Consider the following 24,218-nt stretch of genomic DNA (forward strand, 5'->3'; position numbering starts at 1 on the left):
ATGCAAAGCCAATGAAAAAGTCACTTGTTTTTCTTGACTAATGCTAAATCCATAATAATGCACAGGAGAAATTACTGGATGTATTTTAATGACATCATAAATTGAGTTGACCTAGTGCTACAAACATACAGTACTCAGCTCCAAGAAACAATTTAGAGCATTTCCAGCCACAGACATCATCCTAAACATCTACTACCTGGCACTCTGGGATGTTTTGTGGTTTATAGACTTTTAAGGTTAGAAAAGAGGCCTTCATCCTGACATTCTTCATCCTGACATTCTGCACAGATTCTAAAATTGGTGGAGCAAAAGGAATGATTTCTACAGAAAGTACCTCAAAGAAATGCAGTTGGAATGATAAAATTTCTCAGGCATTTTTAAGGTTTTAGATTTTCTGTTTTATGGTACTAGGAAGTAGAGATTTGGCTAAAATTTTACATTTGGATTAATGCCATCATAAAATGTAACTTATTAACCTTTCCTCTTCTTTTATTTAAACTTCTGTATGTAGAGGATTGGAGTTTTGTCATGAGGAAAAAAAAAGGTTCTCCTAAGCTGAAACAACTTTTGTGTATAAAGTAAACATGCAAACATTTCTTTCTAAGAAGTTTCTCAACTTGTCCATCGAGTAAAAAGCTGCAGACTAAGTACATACCTCACCAAAGATACATTTCAATTTTAAATTATTATATTTTTGGCTATTTCCCAGGGAAGTAACCAAACCTATCTAATTTTCAAATGCAAATGTATTTTGGAGACTTTTTATCTTATTGTTTGCTAATGGGAAACCGAATTACATAAAATTACATACAATTGCTTCAGTGTACTGTTGACTGAAATAGATGAGAAGCCATTCTAGGCAGACTAAATTTAATCAGAAGTGTGTTACCAATCTACTGCTGTATCTATTACTCTAAGTGTTTCTAGAGGAGAGAATGTGATTTCTCATAGACGACAGAGATTGCTGTTTAATTATTCATCCTGAAATTTAATTTGAAAGCTTGTAATCACTTAACTGTTTAAGATGGAATTTGTCACTGAAACAAGCAAAGAGGAATTAGAGCATTATTTAAAACTGACTCATTTCAGTTTTAGCATGTTTAATAACTGGCTCATTTCATGCAAAATCTGTGCAGGCCCCTGGAACAAGCCACATATGATATTGATTTTTATGGTTTGCATAGAGTAAGTGAATTTCTCCATTTATGAATGGAAATATTTTGTACCTGAGGAGCACCGTTGCTATTTTTCCATTTTATTATTTATATATCAGGAGGTCTCCTGTTAGTGAGAAGAGGATAGATCTTCCTTCTCTGCCACTAGTTCCAGCCTACCAGGGTAGCTTTGCAATACCCTTGCTCAGTGTGGCCTTGCTAATGCAAACCAAAAGGTTTGTGACTCAAAACACAGGTTTCACAGTAAATGAAGTAATTTTTTTTTTAATGCTCCCAGATACACTTCAAAAATCAATACTTAGTGCATTGCAGAAAGTTGTCTCTGTATGGTCAGGTCTTCTCCTCCAGCACAGTCAGAGAAGCTAAAGAGGAGCTTTAGCAGGAGGAGTCAGAGGAGCTAAAGCAGGATGAGCTGTCCCTGCCCTTAAAATATGTCAGTATGTAGGGTCAGCATAAACTAGTGGCAAATAGCTGTCCTTTAAATCATCTGTTGTGTCTCCTAAGGTGGCTTACTGTAGGCTGAAGCTCTTTTTACAGAGCTTTGCTATGAAGCACGAGAGGTCATGATGGGACAGATACTCTGATAAATGCCCCTATGAAATGCATTGAAACTTTGCTTCCAACAAGACTTGCATTAGCAGATGGCTTCTCCATCCCGCATCTGAGGCTGGCTGCAGCAAGTGCAGCTGCTCTGGTCATTGCCATTAGTGTTGTTGCTGACTGAGTTGGTGCAGTGCATCCCATGGCAGGGCAGCATGAGCCCTAAGCAGGCTTTGCTTTCCCCATTGTGTGCAGAGCATTAGTCCTGCAGAGGGCACAGACCCTAGGGCAAGCACCCCACAATGGGGCTTTCCACACAAGCCCAGCCTGTGAGCAACTAAGGAAGCTGAACCACCTTGGACCTATGTCATGGTGTTGGGCACCTCCAGGGATCCCACCCTTCTCTGCAGCTCCCTGGCAAGTGCTTGTGAGGTGGTCATTCCCTTCCCCCCACATATCTGTCACATCCACATGGCTGCACAGCCCTGCAAGCCCCTCAGAGTTTTGGTACTAGAGGTTCATGCACAGGATTGTGAGAGGCAAAATCTGAAAGCCAGGGAGCTCCCCAAAAGATGAGTGTCAAAGACATGAATCGTGTATTCTTCCTCTGTCTTTGCTTCAGCGCCTCTTTGTGAGGGTTTCTTAAGCATACACCTGTAAGGATGCAATGAATAGTCATCAGTTGTTCACAGATCAGAATTCCCCAGGATGCTGGAGCAGCACAACATTGCTGCAGCCTCTGCATGCATCATAATTAAGCCAATTTCACAAATTTAAGGTGACTCAAACTTATCCAAAACTTTGTTCAAAGTTAGCAGAAATTATCGCTGTAGAAAACTGGAAATACACCATAAATTACAAAGCATGTCATCAAAGGAATCCGTGTGAAGCTCTCCTCCAAAACTGAAATATCAGGAAGTTTATATATGCCTTGACTTTTGAGTAATCACATTTCTATCTAGGGTGATCTTAAATTAGGAAATTAATTAAAAACTAATATTTAGATCTTACCTCTTCCTTTGTATACTTCCTGCCAGACATGAATTTCCTGCCAATTCAAAGTTATAATTCAACTAAAATTGAATATAAAAGCCAGCCTTGTTGGGCCTGCTTAGTCTTCAGAAGAGAAGACTGAGAGGATTTATCATTAATGCGCGTAAATATCTCCAAGATGGCTTCCAAGAGAACAGTGTCGGACTTATCTTTGTGCTCAGGGACAGGACACACAGCAATGGCTGTAAAGTAAAACACAAAAAGTTTCACATCTGCATGAAGGAGAAATTTGCATTGAGGGTGGCAGAGCACTGGAAGGGGCTGCCCAGGATGTTGGTGGAGTCTCCCTTCCTGAAGACATTCCAAACCCACCGGGACACATTCCTGCATGACCTGCTCAAGGTGACCCACCTTGGCAGGGAGGTTGGACTGGATGACTGGGGGTCCCTTCCAACCCTGACTATTCTATGATTTTGTGCTATATATTATGATCCCTTTTGTGAACTCATTTGCGATATGTGAAAATATTTAATTTTGGGATAAAGGGTCCCTTATCTTCCAGGGTTTTTTTCTCTTGTGGCTAATTTCTTCATCTTCCCTTTCCTAAATAAAAATTGCAATAAGACATCTTTAATTAAATACTTGAAGAACATCATCCAGATCGGAAAGCTAGAGAATTAAGTGTACTCTTTAATGCAGATATTATGAAAATATGATCGAACTCTTCATTTTTTCTTTACAAAACTGGAAGGCCAGAGCTTGAATTAGGTATGTACAACTGTGCAGTATTTCCTACACTGACTGTGGAAAGTAAAACAAAATGAGAAAACATAAAATATTAAATCTTTTTATGCATCAATTTTTATGCATCTGTTTTGTGAAAGAAAGGATGTATCTTTCCATTTAGATAGAGAACATATTTGTTGAAGTAATCACATCCTGTAACATAAATACTGTTTTCAGTTTCAGGATCAATAAACAGGAATAACTATTTTCATAGTATATGCTGAAGCTAAATTTTGCATAAACACTAAGACATTTTGCTTCGACACAAATATTTTAGAAAGGAATAAAATGCATCTTAAACTACTCACAATTTTTGTTCACCTTCTTTTAGTGGTTGATATTTGTTACTTTATTTCTAAGTTTCCTTGGCAAACCATTAGGGTTTAACAAAAAACTCATCAGGAATAAGCACCAAGCAAAAAGAGAAAAACAACATTGTATTCCAGTTGTCCAATTGATTTGTAAACACCATTCTGTACCTCCTCTTGTTATTTTTATAGACAAGGTCATGAATATTCTGTATTTTCAGTGTTGATGTAAAGTTCACTGAGTCATAGATCAATTAGACCAAACGGATTCCTGTAGGGAGAAACCAGTGTATCCCAATTTAGAAGCTTATTTGAGGGAATTTGAGATAACAACCTGCCATCTCCTACTTTGAAATACAGTAGTTGGTATAGAAGGCAAAACAAATTAAAGATAAGCTGCAAAACTCTGACTGGTTCAGGAGATTGTTCAATTGCATTTGTGTAATTACTTTCTTCTGGATGCACACACATATTTCTTACAGAATTATTCTATTTGATTCAGTCCCAATTTATATCACATTGGTTAATCAATTATTTTCAGACTTATTTCATTATAGAAATAGGTGGAAAGTCCTTACTGGAGACAGAAATCCTTGCTCTGTTTTGGAAACAATTTGCTTTTATATTTTTGCAGTATTTATAATAGCTGAAAGAGTATCACATATAGGTAGTTACTAAACTAACATGAAAATCAGAAGTTTTTGCACTGTTTTGGCAACAGTCTACTTTTATATTTTTGATGGTTAGAACCATAGAATAACAGAATCATAGAAGGTCTTTGGGTGGAAGGGACCCTAAAGGTCATCTAGTTCCAACCCCTGGTCAGAGATGCTAACCACTAGACCATGTTGCTTAGAGCTCCATCCAGCCTGGCCTTGGACACTTTCTGGGATGGGGCATACAATTTCTCTGTTCCACCATACATACAATGGGACAATTTCTCTGTTCCACCAATATGTTCCAGTTCCTCACCACCCTCACAATAAAAATTTCTTCCTAATATCTAATATAAACCAACTCTCTTTCAGTTTGAAGCCACTCGCCTTTGTCCTCTTACTACAGGCCCTTGTAAAAGGTCTCTCTTCATCTTTATTGTGAGTTCCCCTCAGATCTGGAAGGCCTCAATAAGATCACCCCAAAACCTTCTTTTCCAGATTGAAAAACTCCAGTTCTATCACCCCTTCCTCATAGGAGAGGTGCTTAACCCCTCTAATCAACTTTGTGTCCCTCCTCTGGACTCACTCCCAACACGTCAATGTGTTTCCTGTGTTGGGGACCCCAGACCTGGCTGAAGCACTGCAGGTGGGGTCTCCAGGTGGGAGAATGGAGTAGAGAACCAGAATCCCCTCCCTCAACCTGATCCCAAAGTTGCTTTTGATGCAGCCCAGGACATATTTGGCTTTCTGGGTTGCAAGCTCACATTACTGGGTCATGTCCAACCTCTCATCCACCAGCACCTCCAAATCCCACCCAGCTGGGCTACTTTCAATCTGTTCATCCCCCAGCCTGGATTGACACCAGTGGTTGTCCCTAACCCATGTGCAGCACCAATAGATATTATTAAACCTCGTGAGATTCCCATGGGCTGCTTCTCAAGCTTGTCCAAATCCCTCTGGATGGATCCCATCCCTCAGGTGTGTCACCCACAGGTGTGTCAGTTTGTTGTCTTCTGCAAATTTGCTGAGGGTGCACTCCATCCTTTTGTCTTAATTAATAAAGATATGAAATAGCACTGTCCCAATACTGACCTCTGAGGGACACCGGTTGTCACTGACATCCATTGGGACTCCAAGCTGTTGACCACTGCCCTCTGGATGTGGCTGTCCAACCAGTTTCTTATCCATCTAACAGTATCTAACACCCATCAAACCCTTCTTCCTCCTATTTAAAGGGCAGGATGTTGGGGGGGCCTATGACCAAGGCTTTACAGAAGTACAGATAAATGACATCTGCAGCCCTTTCCTTGTCCACCAATGCACTCACTCCATCACAGAAGGCCTTTGGTGAAGCCGTGCTGGCTGTCTCCCTGAATCACCTCCCTGTTCTCTGTGTGCCTTAGCAGAGCAGCTAGGAGGATCTTTTCCATGATCTTCCCAGGCACAGAGGTGAGACTGACAAGTCAGTAGTTCCCAGGATGCTCTTTTTTACTCTTTAAGATGGGTTTGATGTTCCCCTTTTCCAGTCACCTGGGATAATTGGTGATTAAAATGTCACTGTTTACATCTAAACAAGTTAGAAACAGTTTCCCAGGAGTGGACATCATACTAGGAGCAAGAAATTGAATGACTACATTGTTCTATCAGCTTTTAAACAGTTCTGGTTTGCCTTGAGTTGGTTTCTTAGGATTCTTATACACAGAATTAAAAGTTGCCATTAAATTTTGTGTTAATTTACTGGCTTGGTAGTTCTTTGGACAGCAAAGGAACTAGTACTGAAGAAAGTAAAATAAAGTGCAAAACCCCTGCATTTATTTAATCTTAAAAACAATGCTAATTAAACAGTGCTATTTATCTTTCACAGTATAGAAACAAAAGAATATACAAAGGCAACATAATTATTGACTGCATGTAAATAGTGCACATATCAACATATTCATATTCAGCCTGTGAAAATCACTGCCATAGAACAAATGGAAATGGCTTTTGTTAAAATTTTAAAAGGAATAAATCTATATCCTAACTTGATAATTATAAGACATCAGTTCTCAGCTACATTCAGCTATCACATTGACTGTAACATTATGCCCATTGTCCAAACTCACCTACAAAGAGAATATCCTTAAATCCATGAAAAAATTACTTTCCAGTGCAAAGTCTCTATACACATCATTCTAGGGGTTTATCTCTGAAACAGCTGACAATGACTGCTGTCAAATTAAATAAATGTTTAGATCATTCGATGTAGCAAATTCTTCACTGGCAAAGTAGCTATCTGTCAGAATAGTTATACTTCTTCATTTATTCTTTCATATTACACATAATGAGAGTAAATTACAGAGATAAATATAAACTTTTTAATGATGCAGCCTAGCATACAAGCCATATAGACTGTAGTACACTCAGCCATCTAAAGCAGATGATGTCTATGCAGTTCTTTGAGCACAGGCACACAGTGGAACTTGTATTCCTGCTTGGTTAGTGTTGAAGTGCTTGGGCACAAATCTGTGCCCAGGTCAAGTGCCTGGAGAAGCAGGAGCCCCCTTTGCTTCCCCCCTTTGCTGCCCAGCCTGAGCTTAGCCTCAGATGCCCTTTATGCTGTGTGATAATATCATGCAAGTAACTTCAGGCAAACAACTAAGCCCAGAGCTGCTTCTCACTTACTAACTTTGGCAGGAAGGAAAGGCTCTCTGACAGAAATATAGCAAAGGAAATGTATAGAGTATGCACAGACAACACTGATCAATTAACAGATGCTGGGATCACCCATGAAGAATGTACCTAAATAAGCAGAACCAGTGCAGCCTGCAAGTGCTTATAATAAAATCTTCATGATTCTAAATGCCAGTAATAAAAATTATAGAAAAATTATATAGAATGAATGGTCATAAGAGAATAAAATAATAAAAAATATTTAACTTTCAATTTATCTTTGTTGCTTTTTTTCCTAAATTCCAGTGCAGAATATTTTCATGCTGTATGTTGTGTTCTCACTACATAGAATCCTAGAATGTGTTGGAAGGAACTCTTGAAGTAATTTAATCCAAACCCCTTGCAATGAGCAGGGACTAGATGCAGGCTGGTCAGAGACCCAGCTCATCCAACCTGGAATATTCTCATATTATATCACATCTCTGGGCAACCTGTGCCAGTGCTTTACCACCTTCATTGTGAAAAATTCCACACTTCATCCTTACAGATAATCTAAATCAATGCTTCTTCAGTTTAAACCATTATTCCTTGTCCTGTCACAGCAGGTCCTGCTAAGAAGTCTATATCCCCATCTCTCTTAGGCTCCCTTTAAGACTGAAAGGCCAAAATAAGGTTCCTCCAGACCCTTCCCTTGTCCAAGATGAACAACTCAAGTTCTCTCAGCCTTTCCTCACAGGTGAGGTGTTCCAGCCCTCTGATAATCTTCACGGCTCTCCTTTGGACCCACTCAAAAAGTAGGTTCCAGTCTGTGCTGGGGCTCCCAGACCTGGTTGCAGCAGTCTGAGTGGGCTCTCACCAGAGCAGAGCAAAGCAGAGGGGCAGAATCCCCTCCCTCCCCTGCTGGCCACACTGCTCTGGATGCAGCCCAGGACAGGTTTGGCTTCCTGGGCTGTGAGTGACCATTGCTGGGTCATGCCCAGCCTCTCACTCACCACCACCCTCAAATCCTTCTCAGCAGGGCTGCTCTCAATCTGTTTATCCATCAGTCTGTAACAATACCAGAGGTTTCCCCAACCCAGGTGAAGTGCACTGCATTTGGCTTTGTTGGACCTGAGGAGGTTACCATGGGCCCAATTCCAGAACTTTTCCAGGTCCCTCTGGATGGCATCCTGACCACAAGGCAGACTCCTGTGCCAGTATGAGTTGATATATCAGCTTATGGTGTCCAATGGGTTACCACCATCTTTCACTGCCTTTGAAGGACATCTCAAAAAGCCAACATGCAGTAAATCATTCTGTATCAAACTCCAATTTCAACTATTACTAGACATGAGTCATGTATTAGCACACATTAACCAGGTTTTGTTGGCAGAAGAAATTCCAAGAAAGGAGACTTGAAGATGAAAAGGAATGAGAAAAAAATTAATTTTTGTCTTTCCTCTTTTTTTCAGCTATACTTCTCTTTCAATGAAGGCTGTCAGGTACTGCAAGCCTTCAGGTTTTCATTCTCTATGATGTCCTGAGGTATTTCTGCCCACATTGCTACAGCTGCTGAATTGAAGATGGCTGCATCTCCCATCATGCAAGTTCAATGCTTAGTCTGGTGAAAAATTCAACCCATTTGATAGTTTGGTTGAATCTTCATATCTGAAGTGTTGAATCTTTATGATTCATATTTGATTTTGTAAAGACTCATTTTCTAATCTTTTTTGTGAAAAGCTGAATATTTCAGGTTGTATTTCAGGAAACTGAGGCAACATTTCCTTCCTGCACTTGGAAGAAAAGAAAGTTGAATTGCACAGTTCTTCTCCTTTTTTTTTTTTTTTTTTTTTTTTTTCCAGAAATGGGCAATGCTGCTGTTAAAGACAGTAACAGTTGCTAGAAGCAATTCTAATAACTTCACCCAGGGAGCTTTTTTCCAAGTATGATTTACAGTATGACCTACAAAATGTAGCTTGTTATTGGAAAGGCAAGGACATAGATTTTTCAAGGGCATTAATAGCACAGTCTATGTTAAACTTGCTGCTTCCCATTTGCTTTCATGTTTATAATCCAATAAGTGTTTTTATTGCTTCCAGTAGTTTAGTCTTTAATATATATAATTAGATGTAGTCGTTAAGCTGTTTGATATTATATAATGCAGCTGTTTTTCCTTTAAGCAATATCTTTATGCAGGAAAGACAAATTCAGATTTTATTCAAACAAGCAGAATTCCCACAAGACAGTCCAAGTTATACTCAAATTAGAGATATGCTAGAGGCAAATTGATACTGTCCTTCATTAAAATCTTTTTTGTGGTTTTGGATGCTTGGCTAAGCATTACTTGTAATGTAAAATACATATCCTGAGGTGTTAGATACATGTGTCTGGATTGTCTCCATGTGAATTAGAGTCCACAGAGTTGAAAAAAAAATTCTCCTGCTTCATGTTTTCCTACCCACTGGTGTGAAGATTTCTATTTGCTTTATTGGACAGCATTGTTATGATGGCAGTAGGAAGAAATAATGGTACATAAAGAGCTCCATAGGAGTATGATAATAAGGAATAACACTTCTGAAAACTAAACACATAGAACTGTGCATTTTTTCAGTATATTTTTAGCAGCTGCCCTCACAATTTAGCTGAACTAACTTCAGCATTTTTAATTTAAAGAAATTGTTCAAGTGGTGTAAGAGCTAATACCTGGATTAAACAATTCTATTTTCAGTTCTGGTTTTGTTTGCTTTCCTTCAGATATTTTCTATAGAAGTATCTAAAGAAGAAAGTGGAAAAGCCTCTCAGACTTCAGTTTACTGCTCTTCCATTATGAGAGACATACAGCTTTCCTAAAGTTCTTTTGCTGTTGATGTCACTTTCACACCTGCCTTCATTCTTTTTTGTGTGGTGGTTTTATTGTTGCACTGCTACCAGCCAGTTGCAGCCAGAGGTTTCATTGAGCAGGGTTTTCCATTGCTTGGAGATCATTGCCACTGCTCTGGTTCTGATTGCTGTGATTTATGCCCTCTTTCAGGTGTTGGGAGGTGGATTTCTTAGGCTCTGACAGAGCTGCTTGAACCATCCATCTCATCTGATTGATGCCTAATTGCATGAGTGGTTTTATAGTTTTAGATTGTTTTATTCTAAGATTTTTAGTTTCAAGGCAGCAATACTTACAAATAGGATTTATAAGACAGAACTACTAAGTCTCCAAGTACAATGTTGGACATTGCCCATTCAGAGGTACCAAATCAATTTATCTTTAAAACTTAGTGATTTGAGGCTTGTGAAGGCTGAGTGCTTGACAGATGTTTCAGTTATTCCTCCCTTAGCAAGACAACAAGAGTAAGGGTTTTGGTTTCACTGCTCTTTCAGTAGGTCTCAAAATTGGGAGAAATGATTACTGTGATTCCAGCTGTACTCACTGCTCTGCTTTGCTGGAGCTCTGCTCTTACTGAAATGTGAACTGCAAAAGAAAGACTATGAAAATTACTTAAGAAAAGGAAGTTTCTGCAACAAATTTATGTCTGTTGTCTTGAGACAATGTCCATTCTCCAATAGCTGAAGTAATGTAATATAGAAGCAGAGTAGATATGCAAGTTCATTTTCTTGCAATTCCAAAGTAAGGAAGTATTCAGGTCAGTGTAACAGCAGCGAGAATTCACACTTTTCCTGCCATCAGAGTCAAATGTCATAAAATATTGATACATCATCATGGCAGGAAATCTTGTTAATGTGTTCCTACCACAGGGTTGGGTTTTTTTGCTGCCACTTCCAAGAGTTTAAATACAATCCATAGGAAGTCTTACAGATGATAAATTTGTAAGGAACTGTAGCTGCTTATACCTAGAGCTACACAAGATATGAAAGAGTACTGGCATGATTTTTTTTCTACAACATGAAAGCCATGATCTGTGAAAGTCACAAAGATGCCTGGGGGTCTGCTTATGAAATATGGAAGAAGATACGTTTAATTATTAAAATCAAAACCTTCCCACACTTTAAAATATTCCTTACTTTCTTCAAAAACATTATTTTGAGAAAAAAAAATTGGAAACAGTTATTTTTACTAGTAGCTATAGCTTGGTTTTTACTAGTATTTTTAGTTGGTTTTTTACTTAAAATCCTGAGTTCATGCAGAGAAAAGTTCTTGCTGTTTACATTGTAAATGCTGCAAAACCAGACTACCTGTTACAGAGTTTTCACATTTCCTTTGAAGATTTTTTTTACCAATATTGATTTTTTATATTTCTTTCAGTCCAGTCTTCTGCAGCAAGCATAAATTATTCTATAGCCCTTAAATACATTATCTATGCTTTGAACCAAAGTTAGTATTTTCTCTTACTTTTCTTAAAATCTTGTGAGAAAAGTTCTAAAAAACTTTAATGATTCCATTTGGTAGTTCGCCTCTGAACTTCTGCTTCATATAGTTCAGCTAATGAGGGAATTGAGTGAGAAAGCTCAAACTAAGGAAATAAATGTGCACAGCTATCCTTAAGAAGAACATCTTATTGAGGTAGGAAAAGAGAGAGAAACTTCTTTTCTACTTCCTGAAGATCCACTTGAACACTCCTGCTGTTTTATTCATTCTTCCTCCGGGTGCAATTTTGGCCTTGAACCCATGAGAAAGGAACATGTTTGGAGCACATCAGTGCTGCACCTCAGAGTGTACCTTTAGTATAGATGTAGAACAAATTTGTGCACCAAAGGAGCCCCTGAAGTTCACCAAGTAACTCATATGAACCTAATCTGTGACTCACAGCAGCCATGACCTGGTTTAATGGCAAGGGAAAGGTTCCTTTGGGTAGTTATGCCCTTCTTTTTGCCTGCTTTTCTCCTTGCAAACACACCCTTGGCCCACATAGAGCAAATTTCTCCCTCTAGTAACTTGGGTAATTTCATAGATTGCATTTGTCTGTGGCAATTTTGATTTACCAGTTCACCCAATAGAAGTTTGTGTTTCATATCAAGAGGTTCCAGTGCTGAAATTTATAAATAAATTTCTTAGAATACCATTATTCAGGAAGAAGCAATATGAAGTTACAATTAAAAACTTTGCAATTTACCAAGGGTAGGAACCATAGATTTAATGTCAATCTACATTTACTGTTTCACTTAGGTCTGCCCATGAATTCAGTTCTACTGATTTAATAATGCATACTTTAAAAAGGGAAAATGCCATTGACTTAAAGAACCTTTGACTCATTCCCTATGTGAGAAATGTTCTGAAAATGTGCTGTTATCTCAGCTGAGATGAGTTACATTCCACGAGCTAATGTGGTGTCAATTCACAGGGGAGAGCGGGCCTTCAGTCAGACCACGTTTCTTGGAAAGTTCTTGTTCCTTAAACCTGCATATAAGACTTTCACTGCACTAAGGTCAAACCATCTGGTTTTTAATATTTTACCACCCCTAAAGCAATTTTCAGATAATAAAAGTTTGCTTTGATTGTCCTTGTGGAATTACTTCTGAACTGCATACCTTACCACTGTTCTCTGATTTCTATTCCCATCTTGGTTCAGAAATATTTCTTGCAATGATCCCTGACTTTTCAGGGACTCAGTTCAGAAGAACTTCTTAGACCCTGCAACAGATATAGAGTAGCAAATTCAAGTACCATAAAGCAAACCAAGAAAGTGAGAATTAACCTGAGTAATACTGCAGTGGTTACCCAAAGCAGCATAGGCAATGTTTGCCCTGCATCTCTCATTGCAGCCTAAATTCTGGGTCAGTCCACGAGACCTGGAAAATGGAAGAAGTTCCTGCCAAGACCTATAGGAAGACCTCAGAGAAAGGACCAGGGTTTTGCAGGCAATGGTGCAGTAGACATAATCACTGTTACACTGTAAATACTAAACTCAGACAAATAATAGCAAGACTATTACATTTCTTGTGACATACTAGTGCCAACAGGACCAGACTAGGTCACAGCTATGTTAAAAACCATATAATTTTCACACAAACAGCAAGAAATGATTCCTGTTCTTGAGTGCTTGCAATTAGAATGGGTGTAAGGAGAGGGGCTGGGGAAAGGCAGTACTGTCAGCCATGCTGTTTCGGATGAAGAATCCATTACAGAGACAATAACTAACACTGGAGCTCAGCTCCAGTCTCCTGTGTCGCAGGTTGATGTGTTAAACATAATATTGTCCTTCTGTATTCCTGTGCTTTTAAAAATTAAACAGCAATATCAACCACCTTATATCTATTGTTTAACATTTCTGAAGAGTATTAAACTTCAATATCTTAAGCAATTTTCATCTAAATCATTGCATTAATACAATTCCAGGGCACTGCAGATTTTTTACCAAAAAACTAGCTGTGTGTCTCATTTAATGGAAACAGCAATATTCTCAACAGGAACTATATTTCCCAAGCTTGTGTAGTATTTAATATTATAGGTATTTCTGAGAGTTTGCTATTGCTTATCATAATGGCCTAGAAAAAGAGCTAGATGATTAAGCAATTTCTTTTTACTTCCTCACTTGCTATTAGATGCAAAATGCAAATCTCATGAATAAGTGACAGAAAATTGGACACAAAAAATTAAGCCTAGGAAAAAACACTCCATCTATTTCTTGAAATTGTGGATGGACAGTGTTATATACATCTTAGCATGTTTAAAGGATACTGCCATTCACAGTTAAATACTAAGAAGTGCAGAAATGACAGAAAAATCACAGCTAAAACTAGGTACAGCCTACTCATTTCTGCCTTGTGATATAGGCATGCCCACTGCCACAAAAAAACCCCACAAACATTTCTAGGGCCTTAGTCCAAGTAATTACCAAAAGAAAATTTTTTGTCTCTCCAGTAGCTTGTACAACACATGAAAAAGGAACACTGCAGACTGCACAAGCAGTCTTTTCTTTAGAGGCCACGATAATGGCAGCCAAAGTTAAACTGTGAAGATGAAGATTTTCTCAATTTGAGAACTTGAACCTACACTTCCACCCTTCAACCCCATCATATTATAGTGAGTTCTAGAAACTGATGAGCTGAAAGTAAGAGATTGTAGCCTTCATCTGGGAGGCAAATAATCTCACTTTCCCTGGGTAGCTCAGTCCATAAACTTGTAGCTCTTTGTCATGGTTTGAGCCTGGCACAATGCCAGTGCCCCCATGAGAATACACTCTACCTGGTGTCTGCTGTGAGATGCGACCTGGAATAAGCAAAGCAGGCTCCTACTTAGAAATAAAGAAAACTTTATTAACTAAACAACAAGGAAAGAAAAAAAACACACAAGGAAAATAAAAACCTTACAAAAGCATTTTCCTCCTCCCCCCACCAAATTCCAATACAATACATCTCTCAAATCACCAACTCTTGGTCCGGCACCACCCTTTAGAATACTCAATCCTCAGTTCATCAAGAGAGGAGGAGTGCTTCTTTGTGCCATGGGCTTCTTGTCACACGTAGCACCACCTGGAGATCATTTGCCATCGTGACATCTTCCTTCCATGCCCAGTGCTCTCACCACTGCGCATGGACCAGAGCTGCTTCTAGGGTTCCTTTTAAGGATGCCTTGTCTTCTTCCAAAAAGCCACAGTCTCAACTTTGGGACATCTGTCCCCTCCATGTTTTTTGCACTCCCTGAGGCCGAGGGGTACCCACACTGAACCCTCCTGGTTCTGAGGCATGGCCCCTCTGGAAGCTGTCTCTGTATCACAAGGAAATAATCCATGGCTATAAAAAAAAAAAAAGAGTCCAGCAAAAAACTCCAACCTCTCCATTCTTCCAATATCTCTCTCTCTCTGCCCAGACCTTCATCACTCTTCTCGGAAGGGTTAATGTTCTGTAAAGTTTTCGTTGTCCACAAAGAGGTTAAAAGCTCCCACAAGCGGTTGGACACATCGCTGCCACTTCTGCCTCCTTTCCCCCCCTTCCCTCTTTCTCAGCCGTGCTGCCTGCTGCCGCACATATTTATCAAGTTTCAAGGTAACTCCCAGGCACGGCTGTGTCTCTGACTCCCAGAAGGGGAGGGGAATACCTCTCAGTATTTCTTCCATGCTTCCACCCTTGGGCCCCTCAGGGTCAGGCCCACCTCGCCCAGGCCTGGTGGCTTTCCCCTCTGCCCGCCCAGCCAGCAGCTGGGCCGGGGGAGGAATTGAACTCTCTCCCGACGGAAATCCAAAGGGAACCTTCCAGAGGGGAGCCCTGTTTTAACCCTGTGTTCTCAGAGGTGGATCCAAATGTCCCAATGGCCACATCAGGTGCCAATATTAAAATCTGAGCACCCATTGGTTTGACTACAACATCCCAGAAACCCCATTTCCGGTCAAACCACCACACTCTTGTTTAGGGTTACTTTGCTTGGTCTTATGAATCTGCTTGTTGAGAGGTGTCCAAATGCTTTTTCTCACTACCCCCAGGTTGGTGAACAGTGTGGGTTCCTGCAGCGTGTACACTAAAGCCTTCCACTTGGCACTGTCAACACCCCAACGTCTCTCATTTCCCATGGACAAATTCTCTGTTCTTGGGGATGCTACACTAAGGATAGGTCTCACTGGTTACTGTTGGATGGATAGTCTCCATTCCTCACTACAGCTATTCACACTGGACCTTGCAAGTGCTCCACCTACAACGGGATCGCTGTAAAGTTCTGGATGAGAAATGTGTATGAGAGTAATGCCTAAAATGTTTAGATCCCAAGAAAGGAAGGCAGTTCTAGTTCACAGGCTTCTCTACTGGGCAACCAAGGTAACATAATCCTAGATTCTAACACACAGTGTTAAAGATACTGCAAGGAAATTAAATTGAAATTCCACCTAATTTCTTCTCTCATATTAACATATTTTAGTTAATTTTAACATTGTATTTATTCTCATTACTATATATATCTTTCATTTATGCATATTGGGGGTGGGAATGGGGAGAGTATTGTTTCTATATGTGTTGTATGCTCTCTGGCCACAGAAAGCAAGAGATGTGACTATGCAACATACAAAGCATGCATTATCTCCACATCACCTACATTTTTCTGTGTTTCATTGGAATCTTATCTTGGAAATAAGATCCTCTGAAGCACTGTTGAAGCATATTACTTCAATTTGAAGGCTTTTACACAAAGACAGAATATTACAGGCCAGTATGACTCAGTTGCCAAGCTTCTAGTTCCAGCAAGATTAATTTACTCTTGACAGTGTGTAAGTTCCTGGGGATATTTTTAATCTTATACAAATATCCTGCAATAAAAAGTTCCTGCTAACTTTATTACCAAAGGACAAAGTAATTAAAGAGAAGGTCAATGGGAAAGATCTGCAAATCTTTGATGTTAAAATATGTATCACCATTCCTCTGGATTGTGTTTTCTATAGTCTAATTACATAAATCTAATTATAAAACTTTATTTCTGAAAAGAATTGAACTTACTTTTCTAGAGTAGATGAGCATATTCAGAACATAGTTATTTAGGTAAAAGAACAGTATATGCTATGTTTTTAGTTTTAAGGAACACAGAATGAAGGATTGTGTATAAATCAAGGCATATGCTTTACCCTTGCCAAAATAAAGTTCTTCTGCATTTCCAGGCATTTCAGTCATCACCTCCAGAGTTACTACAATTCCCTGACAGAGACTAGGGGTAGGAAGAGAACAAACTGGGGTTTGTTTACCATTTCACTTTGGTTAGCTACAAACCTCATCACTGGCCTGGGCCCATGCCTCATGTCTTTCCTTCAGTGATTTAAGGCACCCAGTGGGGCCCACATTTTTAGTGTCAGTGAAAAGGAAACTGGAATGACAGGGATTTGTCCAAGCCCAAGAAATGCATCTGCTGCAGCAGCTGGAAGCAGAAGTCAGCAAAAAACCACTAACTGTACTGTCCTATAAAGAGATAAGAAGAAAAGAAAAGAAAAGAAAAGAAAAGAAAAGAAAAGAAAAGAAAAGAAAAGAAAAGAAAAGAAAAGAAAAGAAAAGAAAAGAAAAGAAAAGAAAAGAAAAGAAAAGAAAAGAAAAGAAAAGAAAAGACCAACTGAAGCTATTTTATGATTGAACAAGGATTATTGTACATATAATTTATAAGTTTAAACTATTTCTAGACTTCCAGACACCATGCCATGCAGGAGAACCACTGCAAATATCTCAGGTAAATTTCTTGGTAAGTTGCCTCTTGTAAAATAGCTCTTTCTTCTGGGGAAAGAAAACCCCCCACAGAATAAAAAAGATAGCTTGTTAATAGTATGGGATGTGACTTTTATGAGATGAAGGTATTTTCACATAGATGTGGCTGTTCAAATTACATCTGCTCTGCCATTGACATTTGAGCAACAAATCTGAATGATGTTATATCTAAAGCTTGTGATCTTATGTATCTTTTTTTGAGTTTACTATGAGACATATTTTTCCAATATCCTATGAATATAATTCTAGTTAAACTTAAGGAACAGTATTCATATACAACTAGTATCCCACTGAAAAGTGGAAAACAAGACATAAGAATAAGAAATATGGTCATGTTGGGAAGTAGGGATATGCTCATGTTACTGGAAGATAAGAGAATCCCTAAAGATCTTGTTGCTTTTGTGTGAGAAAGGAAGAAAAGTTGTGAGAAAGGAAGAAAAGATAAACTTGATAACTCCCAGAAATATGAAAAAGTAAATTCTAGTTTTTGGATTAAAACATCTGGCAAAAAAATGAAAACAAATAAAAAAAGTATCATAAATAAAATGGAGGCTGTGGAATGCAGCCTGACTGCTATTGTATTCATGAGGAGAAAGTACTAGATATGGAGTATATTGTAATAACAGTGTGTTGTGTTAGTTTGGGTTTTAAGTCTGTAGAATTTCATGCCATGAAATAAAAGACTTCCCTGCACATAACAAGGTAGTCATTCTTTATTGATCTTTTTGAAACATGAAATACCCAACACATGGAAGTAAGGAAAATCTGACGTTTTCAAAATATAAGTACAGTGAGCACAGGTTAGCAGAGTCATTATATCAAGTCCCCTGCTATTTCGAACAGCTGTCTCATAGATACCTCTCCATAAACTTAATTAGATCAAATTTAAATGGGTGACATTGGTAGCTCCCCACTGCTATTTCTATGGAAAGTTGTGTTCAAGAGTGTAAGTGGTTAAGGCGTCTCCCCTATATATTTAGCCTGAATTACTTTATTCATTATATGCCAAGATGGTGTCTTAGTTAACATAGCCCAGGAGACTTGAACTCACTAAACAAATCAATATTCTCTAGCACACCCTCCTTATGCTGAAACCCTGTGTTTCATTTGTTCTATTTGATTTGTCCTTTTTTTAAAAAAGGGATATATCTTTTTCTACATATCATTGCATGGCTTTGATCTTTGGTTAGAAAAGAATCCTTTTATTACTGTGTAGAGAATCAGGTTGTACTGACTAGTCAGTAATCTTAAAAACACAGCTAAGTTTGTTAAAGCATAGTTTTTTCATCAATGTTTAAAAATTTTGTTAGTTTTGCATTAATTCTAGTAGCAATATTTACTGCAGCATTGGTAAACACTGAAACAAATATTAAGGGTGAGCAGATTCTTAATTAACATGTGCCTGTTATTGCATTGGCAATTGTTAAGGCAGCCACAGGCAATCTCAGCTCTTGTTTTCCATGTGATCATACAGATTTAGGTTTGGTTTGTATAGGCTCAAGCAGGAAGATCAGCAAAAGATGACTAAAAACACATACAGATTTGAGCAAATCTATTTGCAAAGAAATATATTAAGAAGACCAATATTTTCAGTCACTTCAGTGGAAGGAAAAACTGGACACTGTATATCCTCAGTGAGCCCTGAAGATCTATGTTTTCTGTCAATCTAAAGTAACAAGGAATTAAACATTTACTATCTTTGCCACCAGATAGATCAGTGAAACGTGAAGAGAATAGTATACTAATCTTTATTTTTCAGAGCAGAAATACATATTTGATGTTTAATGCAGGGCTACTCTCAACTGGGAAATGTCTGTTCATTGAGTAAAAATAACAATTTTTTGCCAGCAGGCTTTTTAAAACCTATGGTTTTGCTATATGTCTAAGGCTGTTTTATATTAAAGCAACAGGACTAAACATTTAATGGGGATATCTTAGTAGAAGAAACTGAAACAAGGTAAACCCCTTTTTTAAGAGTATAATTTGCTGAGCATTCCATAATTTTTAAGTTAGGATTCATGGCAACTAATTTTAGCTATCCAAAAATTGAGTAGCTAATTAATAAAGAAAATCAACAGAGAGAACCAAATCCAAGGGCGTTTATTTTAAAATAGGTGAAATTAGTGACTGGCTTATCACAGAATTTCTGCAGAATGTCTCACCTTTGATAGTGGAGGGATCCTGAATGCCCACCTTAGACTGGAAGCTTAACTGCTAGATTGCTAAAGCTGGCTGAGAATAACATTTTAGCCTTTAATAACACTTTTTACATTAAAATTTCTGACCAATGAATTAATTATTAATGACCATTGAATTAATTAAGGCCTTTATGTGCTATAACCGTAAAGACTAGTTGTTCAATTACTTTATTAACAACATATCTGCTTTTATTGAAAATGCTGAAAGATAAAACTTACCACAGTGAGATTCAGGTCAATGAAAGCTTGAAATGCTCATGGTCAGACATGTATAAAACATACATATATGATTCTCTCCGCTGGAAATATTTGGAAAAGGAAAGGGAAAATCACATATTCATAGTTTCATCCTTGCAGTACCTATGTGCAGCACAGATCTGTGGCACCCAGCACATTGTGTTATGTAATAGAACTAAACTAGGAACAAGATTCCTGCAGATTTTTTTCTGGGAAAGAATACTTCAAATACTATGCAGCTTTGAAGCTGTTGGTTGCTCAAGTCACGACTCAGTGGTGCCTGAGCATCTGCAAGAAGTCACATAGATCTATAGTGGCTGACTCATTTCCAGTTTTGTGCAGAGATATGTGCGTCACATCTTTGATTAATGGCACTGGTGGTGAGAAAGACAGCATCTGGGAGAAACTGAGGAGGTCACTGCAGTCACATTCATTTGTCAGGCAGAGTCTGGTGATGAACATAATTGTTGTAATTGCTTTAAAATTTCCTGACTTGAAATATCATCCTTGCAAAGAAAATTATACAGAGTTCTCAAATGCAAAGGGAAGAATATGAGGTTTCAGCCTAAGTTGAGGATTTTTCAGTATTTGATAAAGCTTATGCTCTCCCAGGTCTGTCTAAATGCTAAGCACAAGATTTCTTAACACAGGAATGTGGTGTCAAAGATCAGCTCAGCAAGTGAGCTTCTCTCTGCCCAAAGTAAAATCTTTGCAGATGTTCTTATACAAGCAGCAAGATTGTGTTTAACAGAAAAGATATTCTGCATGGCTCTTTCTATTTTGGAGAAATAAAATAGTTTTTCCACTATTTTTCTCAGCTCAACTGATTTCCCACTGCCTAGCATCACCAGGGTTTTCCTTCTGGATATTTGTACAATACTGAATACCAGTTTGGAATCTTCCATTCAGCAGCTGTTAGCTAGGAGATACAAAAAGGCTTCTCAATCTTCCCCCTGCTCTGGAGTGAGAGGGATGGGCAGAGGCATCTTGGCAGTAGGACCACATGTGGATTTTCAGGCATTATGAAGGTGAGTCCATGGCCAAATGCCAGAAGATTCCTGCTGTTTGAAATATGGCAGAGCCTCTTTCAGCAATGCTCCTGAGTCTGCCAATGGCAGGTGCAAAATCAGTGACAGATGGAAAACATTGAATTGGCTTCTCTGTCTCTTCTTTAATCAAGTCTGGGGACTTATACACTAAACAACATTACTTAGATTTTTTTTTCTTTAATTCTGTTATTTAAAAATATATCAAATTATCTCATGGCAGGACATATTTTTCAAAACAAACATTAAAACAGAAATTAAGGCTAGTAAATTATATTAGTCTCTTATTCAAAAGTATAGTCATGGAAATAAAATAATGTGTCAGAACATCTTACAGACTTTGCTGGTGTCTACTAAGTTTAAAACAAATTTGTATACAGTTAGAGTTCAACGCCTGAACTCTCTTGTAATTGCACAAATTTCAATAGTAAATTATTGTTTTCAATCACTTTTATGTGATTTGATCCTACAGTCTGAAGTTTTAGATGCTAAAATTGACTAATACCCTCAAAAAAGTTGGTGGTAGTAAATATAGAGAAATTAATCTCTGTAAAAGTTTTTATATTCAGCACTGTCCACATAATTCGAGAGGAATCACAGCTAAAAAAAATCACATGTAGTATTTGCTCTGGGGATGTTTTTAAACAACACTTTAATACCAAATAGACCACATCATCTGTGCTGGCTCATCGCCTTAAAAGTTATTGCTGCTTCTCATGTGCAATGGAGCAGGAAATCAGACAGTAAACACTGCAAGAATTATCAACAATTTTAGGCAGTACCTAATGTTAACTGAATAAATATGGGTTTTGTGAGTATAATTTGTACTCAGGGAAAATGAGGGGAGCAGCCTGAAGGAATAAAAACAATGGTACATGCTGGATTTGCTGCAATAAACAGTCTTGTTCATTTGCAAATGAGGAATGAATGAAAGCAATGGTTTTTCAAGAAATATCATTACAAGGTTTTGAGTGAACCCAAAATTTTGGTAATTTTCAAGAAGCTTTCAGATTGACACATACACACACACATACACACACACACACAAACCTTAAAAAAATTACTTACTTTTAATTCTGCTCTTGATCTAAGGATAATTCTTCAGCATTTTAATCTATCACCTCTAAAGGCTAGCGCCTTTTCTCTCCTCCTGTGCAGGAGTGCATGAGGAGAATGCCAAAAATAACATCAGAATGTTATTGCAGGTATTTTATTTTAATGACATTCTGAATACTAATTTATATTCATGCAAATAATTAATAAAAAGTTTTCAATAGAGAGAAATGCCTCCCCTGCTACTTCCTCATTTGTCTGTGCAGAACCAAAGCCTATTTTAAGTTCAGTCAGTTTCCCTACATTTTTAGAATAAATATATTTAGTACTTAGGATGAAGTCATCTCATCTACATTTATACGAAAGAAATTTTCAGTGTATCCTTAATGAATATATATTAAAAGATGCATCTTATTGAACATGTCAACATAAAACTAGCTTAACATGATCTATATTAGTTTGTAGAGTAAAAACTCAGAAAAACTACAGACTTTTTGAAAAAGCAAAACAATTTCAAATAGGTACTTTGGAGGTGTGTGGTTAAACTACTCTCTATATTCTTTCCTTCCCCAAGACGAAGATGTTCTCACAGATTGCATAACTTGAAAAATCACATTCTTGAGTCACCAATGCTGAAATGTAATAAAATAATGAGGTCCCTAGTGCACTTAAATTTTATGAAGCCCAGACATGGCCAGGGAGCTCATATATCAAAAAGGAAAGGTCAGCAATATTCTCTTTTTTAAGAAAGTTAAGTAGCCACTAAATTGCCTCAAAATTGGAAGAATATTACTTATTCAACATAATCCTCCAGTAATCTATAGGCGTTTTTAAATTTTTTCTTCCAGTGGAGAGGCCACTTTTGGGCATTCTCTGTTGGTCTGTGAGGAGAGCAGTGCAGAGCTACTCTGAGCAGACTGTGCGATGTCCTGGCTGTGGTCGTGTTGTGGTGTGTTTGTTAAATCCATTTAATTCCTCCCCCATTTTATGTATCTGCTCCCCCCCATTTTGTGTAAAATAGTTCTGCCCTCCTCAGTTTTCCTGCCACAGCCCTGCCAGTTCTATTGTCAATCTGTTAGGTTATATAATTCCTCCTCCCCTTTTCCCTTATATGTATGCTTTTTCTCCTCCCTGGGCCAAGTCAATCAGCCCCCACTCCACCTAGTATTCTAGAAGCTTCTCCTCTTTGGGGGTTGTGGTTGGCTGTGGTCCCGGGGCCCCTCCCATACCTGGTACCTATTGGGCTCTCCACTGTGTCATTTGTGTTAAGCTCATCCCCCCTTCTCCCCCTACTGGTCTTCTGTAAACCCCTCCCGGTCCACTCCTTCCCTTTATAACCCTGAAGGATCCGTTGTTCTGGGTCATTTGCTGGGACATCGTGGGCTTTCCAATAAATCTGTTTAGCCCCCTGAGAGTGTCCAGCTCCTTCCTTCTCGTCGTTCAGCAGCGATCCCGTCCGCAACCAGCCCAGCCCGAGGCCTTACGACGCCGAGGGGCGCTGGCAGACTATGCAGCTGGGTGTGGGCCTTAACCTCAGCTAGCCAGACTCTGATCTTCTCTGCTCCAGAAAGTCAAATACACCTCGCTGCATGGTCTGGGCTGGTGCTGGTGCCTGGCCAAGGGCATCCAAGCCCCACAGCACGCTCTGCTGCTCCTGCACAGTCTGCCATGCCCAACCCTCTGCATCTGAGGCACTGTCTCCTCTGGAGGTGCTCTATACACACCAGTTTTTACTGTTAGCAGTACCTCACAGCAGCAGATCAGGTGTGATTACTGCAGGCTGGGCAAGGCACGCTGCTTCCCAACATTTATTTCTTCTTCAGCTCTTACCTGCACCACATGTGAGGCAGCTATCCTGTTACATGAGATACAAACACATGTAGGGAAAATCCCTAAAGAGTCCAATGTATACCCTAAGTATCTCTTAGAGTTATTATTTATCCAGATGTACAGCTGCACATGCTATGACTCTGTGTGGTAAACAGTCAGCCTTCTAAGGGAAATCACTCTGAATTACACATCAGACTTTGTCAGAACAAACTTGATTCATTTTTTTTCAGTATCCTTTATAATCTTGTTGTTTTATTTGTCTTTCTCTGTTTGTGGCTCTTCTGACCACACTTCTAAACAATGTGCAAAGAAGGACAAGGTACTAATTACTTCATCAACTCTATTTCTGTTGTTCTCTTTAAAAGGTGTCTTTAATATAGTCCTTCTTTGAGAATACTGATTTTCAAGATTATAATGTAAATATGCTTTCTCAGGATTTGAGAGAAGCAATCATGAGTCTCAAAATCATAGCTCATGATTAAATCATAACTCATGACTTAAAATCCATAACTCATGCAATGACTTTACAGGTTTTATATTTGCTTAAGAAAATAAGTTGCTACAAACAGACGAAATCCTAAAAGTGTATTGAAGATGACAGTTGGGCAGCTTTGCTGTTATATATTGAATGCATCAAATGATTAGT

At 38.5% G+C, this 24,218-nt stretch overlaps 1 protein-coding gene across 2 annotated transcripts in view; it reads right to left on the reverse strand.

The window, feature by feature from the left end:
- Positions 1-19,805, reverse strand: part of OXR1 (oxidation resistance 1) — a 349,896-nt gene extending 330,091 nt beyond the window's left edge. For both annotated transcript variants that reach the window (XM_058018412.1, XM_058018404.1), the window contains exon 1: positions 19,626-19,805. The gene's annotated coding sequence lies outside the window, so the exon portion shown is untranslated. The remainder of the gene's footprint in view (positions 1-19,625) is intronic.
- Positions 19,806-24,218: the final 4,413 nt, after the last annotated feature.

The sequence above is a fragment of the Melospiza georgiana genome, chromosome 1 (genome assembly GCF_028018845.1).
Source record: "Melospiza georgiana isolate bMelGeo1 chromosome 1, bMelGeo1.pri, whole genome shotgun sequence".
Taxonomy (NCBI): domain Eukaryota; kingdom Metazoa; phylum Chordata; class Aves; order Passeriformes; family Passerellidae; genus Melospiza; species Melospiza georgiana.